We start from the raw sequence: 7,500 nt of genomic DNA, 5'->3' as shown, positions 1-7,500 counted from the left end.
TCTGATGCTTGATGATCACAATGGTATATAGAAAATTACTCGGTCCCCCTAATGTTTTACTAAGTGTTTCTGTAGCTTTAAGGAGACATTTGGTAAAAACATGTTTTTAGGGAGACCACATTAAAAAACCCTTTTAGGGAGCCCAGTATATGTTTATATATGTGTATACCTAAGAGTGCATTTTCAAGTGAGCTACCACCAAATTGTCTAAAATAAAGTAAGTCCTTAAGATTAAGAGCTTCATGGCCATAGTGTCGAAGCTTATCCCAGTCCCAGTGTGCGTAGAGTGAAGTGGCCGAGCAACGCATTTACTAACTCCTGGGAAGGTCCATCCCTCAGAAGGGGCGCTCAGGGAAATAACCTGGGACTCAAACACGGCAAAAAAATATTCCCAGTTGCTCCGTGCGCCATTGTTTTTGCAGTCCCCGACCCCTTTAGAAACCTGACGACCCAGGTTAAGATCAGAGATAGAAGGGACCAGGCAGAGGAGTTTATTTGTTGTTGTTGTATACCACTGAATGGACTTGGTTTGTTTTGTTTTGTTTTTAAGGGTTTTACGGCGCTTGCAACACATTAAGGTCATATCAGCGCCAGTAAAAAGGAAGAAAATGGGATAGTAAAAAGTTCTGGAACTACAATTAGAGCACCCAAGAAAAAGTAAGGCAAAGGGGATTTGTTTCAAATAGGAAACAGTAGATTCCAAGAGCCCACTATCAAAGTACTTAGTTTGAGATCACCTAAACGTCTCATTCAGACACAAGCACAGGTCCCAACAAAGAGGGATACACTCAAATGTTTACAAAGCATAAATAATATGTAAACAAAACAATAAAGAGCATAACAGACAGATGATTTACAAGGGAAAAATATAATCTCCCAAAACTCGAACTATACATTTGACTGTTTCCCTCCCAGCTAGGTCCTGGACAAAACCAAGTAATCCCATCCCGAGACAAAGACAGAAAACAAGTTGGAAAACAGACATAGGGGATAGAAGACGCAACGAGTACGTCCCTGCCCATTATGGGAAGTCGGGAACCCCACCCAGTGAATGGAGTTGGATGGATAGGACAGCAGATCTGATGGACACAATGAACGGCTTCAATCAACATCTCATTCACTTTAACTTGCACAATGCTTGCTTTGGTTTCGTGGTAGACAGTTCGTCTGACGCCCGAGTTGCCAGGGTTCGAATCTATATTTGTGGCGATGCAGAGTCATTGTAAAAGTCTCATTTACAGTCTCACTTGTGTTAATTGGAGTACGTTACTGAATTGTAACAACGTTGTTCTGTTCGTGTCCATATAAATGTACTACCAGCTGCACGTTGAGCTCATTGTGGGTTTTATGATACATCAAGCTCGTGTAAAATTACATTTACATTTGACCGAAAAATGATACATAACGATAGAAGTCTACAAATCATATTGCAGGTTTATTTCAGTTCCAAAAGCCATCACAAACATTCATCCACTGTATCACATAAGTCTTTGGTCACCAAATAAAAGCATGAAGTTTGCTATGTGTACAGTGCAACATAAAAGGATAGAAACAGTTTTACTGATAAAACCCTCAAATGATAACAAACCAATATGTTGTTGCTGGTAAGTTGCTTAATTGCATTTGTTAAAAAGCATAAACTGTGAAGCAAAAGTGTTGAAAATCGTTTGAATAAAGTTTAATGCAAAAAAAAATAATTCTTAAGCACTTTATGCCGTTCTAAGCTGTCGTTGCTGCATTTTTTTTCATTATTAATTATTATTATTCTGATTAAGGATGAGGGGATAAAGAAAGAATGAAATTAAATGCACAGAGGTGTCATTTCTTGACAGTCGCCTCTAAAGATTGCAACTCTTAAAATTATCATAAAAAGAATAGTGAAATTTTACATTAGGTATCTAGAAAATGCTGAACATAAAGCTACATTGGCCAATTAAGTTAGGGTTAGTAGAAAGACTTTTTATTCTGCCATATCTGATTCTTTCAGATAGTTCTACATAGCTGCCAACTTTTCAAAAATAAAATAAGGAACGCTCATTTGGCCCGGGATGAGGGACGATGTGTGCCGAAGCCCCCCCCCCCCCCCCCCCCCCTTCATCGAATCGCAACATATAAAAGTCAGCCTTTTTAATTACTATTACTAACACTAACAAGTTTGAGATGACAGAGGCTAGTCCAAATGTTGCTCAATTATCGGGTTTAGTACCAGCACATTTGAATCGTTAAAATGACACTTTCCACAATGATTGTTGTTTTGTTTTTAAGGGTTTTACGGCGCTTGCAACACATTTAGGTTATATCAGCGCCAGTAAAAAGGAAGAAAATTGGATAGTAAAAAGTTCTAGAATTACAGTTGAAGCATCCAAGAGAAAGTAAGACATAGGGGAACTGGGAACAAATAGGGATCAGATGTAGATTCCAAGAGCGTATCACCAATGTACTTAGTTTGAGATCACCTATAAGTCTTATCCGGACACAAGAACAAAATCCAACAAAGAGGAACACACTCAAATGCTTACATTATACATTAAAAAATAACAAATATAGTAATAATACATAACAGAGAGATGATTTACAAGGAAAAAAATATCATCTCCCAAAACAATAAATATGCATTTGACTGCTTCCCTCCCAGCTAGGACTCCGGCGAGGGCCAGGAAAAAAACAAGTAATCTCATTCCAAGACAAAGACTGAAAGCATGTTGGAAAACAGATATAAGGGGATAGAAGACACAGTGTGTACCTCCCTGCCCGCTATGGGAGCTTTCCACAATGAGATCAAAATTCAGAACGGACAATATAAAGAAAGAATTCAACTGCCTCAACTTTGATAAGGACCAATACACAAGAAGCACAATTGTAAAATAAATGAAATAACTTAAGATGGTTAGAAATGCATAACTACCAACCTGGTACATCACTTGAGAGGGCGTTTTGGGGTAAAAATTAGGTGAGTTCAGATAAAAAGTAGACGATTGCATATATGTTTTCTTTCATGCAACATAATGGTCTGTAAGTAGTATACTATAATAGTAGTTATAGTAAAATGCACCTCTAAATATTAGAGAATTCCTACTTCTTTACTTTGACAAGATAAACACACCTAAAAATGGAGTATACTTATTTTTCTTGAACCTAAACCGTTACAAAAGCTTGCTTGAAAAAAAAAAAATTAAAATCAGATGAAGATGTTTTTAAAGGGATTAAATTTATATATTTCATAAATTAATAAAGGGAAATAATCATTGTCATCTTTAATCAATATAAGCAAATGTGATTTTCTTATTGAATACCTTCCAATCAAAAAGGTGGATTTAATGTTTATATTCTTAATTAAAATAATATTTGTAACAAATAGTGAAGTATCAATACTGTCTTAAATATTCAAAGTATATCGAAGGCTAACAATCCATAAGCCTATGCAAATCCCAATACATTATGAAAGGTTGAGTAAAATAACAGGCGTCATATAACTATGGAAACTTTATAATTGTTTGAAAAAATCAATTTATGATAGAGGCATAATTCAAATCTTTTAAAAAAAAAAAAATTAACCCCCCCCAAACCATTAAAATTCCCAAATTTAATATTAAATTAACCTTCCCCCCCCCAGAAAAAAAATATTTCTTCCTATTTTTAAATCAAATTTAAAAAACCATTAAAAATTTTCTCCCTCCCTTTTATACTTTTTTAACAATCAAACTTTTATGACCAACATTTCCCACTTATCACCAAATCCCAAAAACCCTTATTTATTATTAGGGCCCCATAAAATACACCCCTAACACAAATGCCTATTTAATTTTTTGTTTAAAAATTTCCAATAAAACCCTCCACCCCAACACAAAATTTACCTTCTTCTAATATAATTTTAAGTTAATAAAAATCCCTTTTCCTAATCCCAATTTACCCTTTTTATGTTCCCTTTAAATTCTTAAAACTTTTTCCTCATCAATTTGAGATTTTTTAAATCCAAAATAAGGACTCCTTGCTTTTATTTTTCCCAAAAAAAAAAAAATAAACCCAATAAAAATTGAAAAAAATCTTTAAAAATCACACAAATCACTACAACAGCTAAATTTCCAAATATTTAAGGCCCCAAAAACTTAAATTTTCCTTATAAATTTAACCAAACTACCTTAAAAAATTTTAATTTTAACTCCACAAACAAACCAAAAACCATAATTTTTTTAAAAAAAAATATTAACCCAAACCAATTTTTCCCCCTTATATTAATAATAAATAAACAAAAAAATTAATTATTAATACTAACCCTTTTTAACATCAAAAAACCAGATTAAAAATTTATTTTCCCAACAACTTACCTTGTATCAATTTTTTTAAAAATTTACCCAAAAAATTTTCCCAAACTTAAACAACATCCAAAAAATCAGAAACCCCTAAATAAAACTACAACAAATAATTTTCCTTCAAACAAAAAATTCACTAAATTATTTTCAAAAATCAAAAATTATCATATATAAATTTAAAAAAAGCATTCTAATAAAATAATATATAATAATTATAATAAAAAATTTTTAAACAAACCAAATTTAGTAATTAAAATAACAAAAAATTGACAATTTATAAATTGACTTTCCTTTTGGGGAAACAAAAAACCGAAAACCCAATCAATAAATCCCCAAACCTTTTCATCCCTTCATTAATTCCTTTAAAACCCCCCCTTAACAACCCAAAACTTTCCATTTTATTTTTAAAAATACATTTTTCCCAAATATTCTTCCCAAAAACCTTTAAAAAAAAAATACTTCCTTTTATTAAAATATTGGAAAAAAAGTAAAAAACACAAACTACACTTCTACCCCAAATCATATTTTTTATAATCCAAAATTCAATTTTATCCAGTTGTCAAGAAACCCCCAAATTTAATAAAAATAATTTAACGGAATAAAAGGTTTACCAACAAAAAATCAAATAATCAAATTAAAAAAAATTCTTTTCTTAAATTCCCAATAAATGGTTTTAAAAATAAAGTTACCCTCCTGAAATTTTTTTTAAAATTTTCCCCTTTTTAAAAACCAAAAACAAAACTTTAAAAAAGGTTTAAAAAAATTTAACACTTTAAAAACAAAATAAGTTATAAAAAAAACCCAATAAAAATAAAAATTTTTTTTTTTTTCCAACGGGTTTAATTATTAACCCTATCAATTTTGTTATTCTTTGTATTAAAATTTGGCCCCACAAAAAAAAAATTCAAAAAACAATGGCCCCAAAAGGGGGGTGACAATTTTAATTTAAAAAAATAAATTGCCCCACATTTAAAAAAAACAAAAAATCTACTTCCAAAAAATTTTTTTTCCATTAACTTCGGTTGGGCCCCCATCCCCCGTTATCTTAGTTTGGAAAAACCCCCACTAATTGTAACATTACCTTAAAAATAATTATCAAAAAATAAAGAAAGTTAACCCCTTGCAAAATCAATTTTTTTTAAAAAAAAATCAAAATTACCCTTTAAAAAAAAGGAATTTTATCCCTAAACAATTAGCTGTTATAATGCTTTAAAAAAAAAATTTTAACACTAATTTTAAATTTAATATGTTCAACTTTAAAATATAGAACCAACATTTCATTAAACTTACCAATTTTTAAAATAAACCCAACCTCCAAAAACATAATTTATACTACTTAAAAACCCCTTTCATTATAATTATAAACCCACCAATAAAAAAAAATTAAAAATTACAACAAGAATTTGAAAATGCAATATAAATATAATCCCCCTTTTATAAAATTTTTTTAAAGCAATTTTTTCAATTTTTCCACTAAAAAAAAAAATGACTTTCAATATCCCCTCAAAATATAAAATTTTTTAAGAATAGGGTGTTCCCCTAAAAAATTTTAAAAAAAAATAAAAATCTATGTTTAAAAAATTTTTAAATTCCAAAAATCAATCCCCAAACGAAGGCCAAATTTTTCAAATTAAGGTTTTACCACAAAATTTTTTAACATTTTACACCAACATCTCCTAAAAAAAAAATTTTAATTTAAAAAAACCCCAAAAAAATCTAAAAACTTTTTTTCCCCCTTTCACCTAAAATTTATCTTTAAAAAATAAAAAAAAAAAAAAACAAATAAAATCAAAATTTTCTTAAACCCCAAACAAAAACACCACTTTTTAAAAAATTTTTAAAAATTTTTCCTTTAATTTCCTTTAAAAAAAAATTAACCAAACCTTTCCCCATTTTTTAAAAAAATAATTCAAAACAAAAAACCCCCCCAAACTTTCAAAATCAAACCCAAAAAAAAATTTTTTTTCAACAAAAAAACCACCCCCTTTTTTCTCCAAACCTTATAAAAATTTTTAACCAATTCACCCCCCACATTTTTCATTTTTTTCCAATTTTAAACCCCCCTTTAAAAAACTTATCCCCCAATTCAAAAAACCCCCAAAAAAAAAAACCCCCCCAAATTTCCCCCCAAAAAACCAAACCCCCAATTTTTACAATTAAAATTTTTCCTTTTTTCAACAAATTCCCCCAATTTTTTTTAAAAACCAAAAAAACAACCTTTCCCCCAACCCCCTTTTCCTCCTTTTAATCCTAAAACAAAAAACCCACCCCTTTTTTAAAATTCAAAAAACCCCAAATTTAAACCCCCCCACCCCCTTATTTTAACCAAATACCACAAACCCCCCCCAAACCCCCCCCACCAAAATTCAATCCCAAAAACCTCTCACCCCCACCCAACCCAAAAAAAAAACCCCCAAAAAAAAAACAAAACCAAAAAATTTCCATTTTTAAAAAACCAAATTTTTTCAAAAACCCCTTTTTAATTTAACCACTTAAAAAAAAATTTTTAACCAAATTAAAAAAATTCAAAAACTTAAATTTTTCAATCTCAAAAAAAAAAAAAAAAACAACTAATTTAAATTTATTAATTTCCCCAAAAATTTTACCCCCAAAAAAAAAACCCAAATTTTAAAAACCACAAAATTTTTTTTTTAAATCAAATTTTCCCCAATTCAAAAAAAACCCCCCCAACTTAAACTTAAACTTATTCCCCACAAAACAAAAACAAAAACAAAAAAAAAACCCCCCAAAATCCATTTATTTTCCAAAAAAAAATCCCAAAATTTATTTTATACCAAAACAAAAAAATATTTTTAAAAAACACTCTAACCCCTAAACCACTAAAAAATTTCCCAAAACCCCCCTCCCCTAAATACAACAACAATCTTTACCCCCCCTTTAAAATTTTAAAAAACAAAAAAAAAATCCAAAACACCATTAAAATCCCTCCAAACCCCCCCATAATTTACCCCAACCAAAAACCAAACCACAATACAAAAAAAAAACCCAAAAAAATTTTTTTCCATTTTTAAAAATAATTTTTCCCCCTTTTTTTAAAAAAAAAAACCCCCTTTTTAAAAAAAAATTTTTTCAAAAAAAAAAATTTTAAAAAAATTTTTAAAAAAACCAAACCCCCAAAAACAAAACCAAAAACCCCAAAATTAAAAAACCACCCACCCAAAACCCACCC

The 7,500-nt window shown here is 30.0% G+C and overlaps 1 protein-coding gene across 6 annotated transcripts in view; it reads left to right on the top strand.

Moving 5' to 3' along the window:
* The window catches only part of LOC144959050 (dual specificity calcium/calmodulin-dependent 3',5'-cyclic nucleotide phosphodiesterase 1B-like), a 675,925-nt gene that overhangs the window by 410,904 nt on the left and 257,521 nt on the right, over positions 1-7,500 (top strand). The gene's annotated exons all lie outside the window — the stretch shown is intronic.

This window comes from Berghia stephanieae, chromosome 13 (assembly GCF_034508935.2).
Source record: "Berghia stephanieae isolate SIO BIC M18660-M18661 chromosome 13, UCSD_Bste_1.3, whole genome shotgun sequence".
NCBI lineage: Eukaryota > Metazoa > Mollusca > Gastropoda > Nudibranchia > Aeolidiidae > Berghia > Berghia stephanieae.
This window is presented reverse-complemented; position numbering and strand designations above follow the sequence as displayed.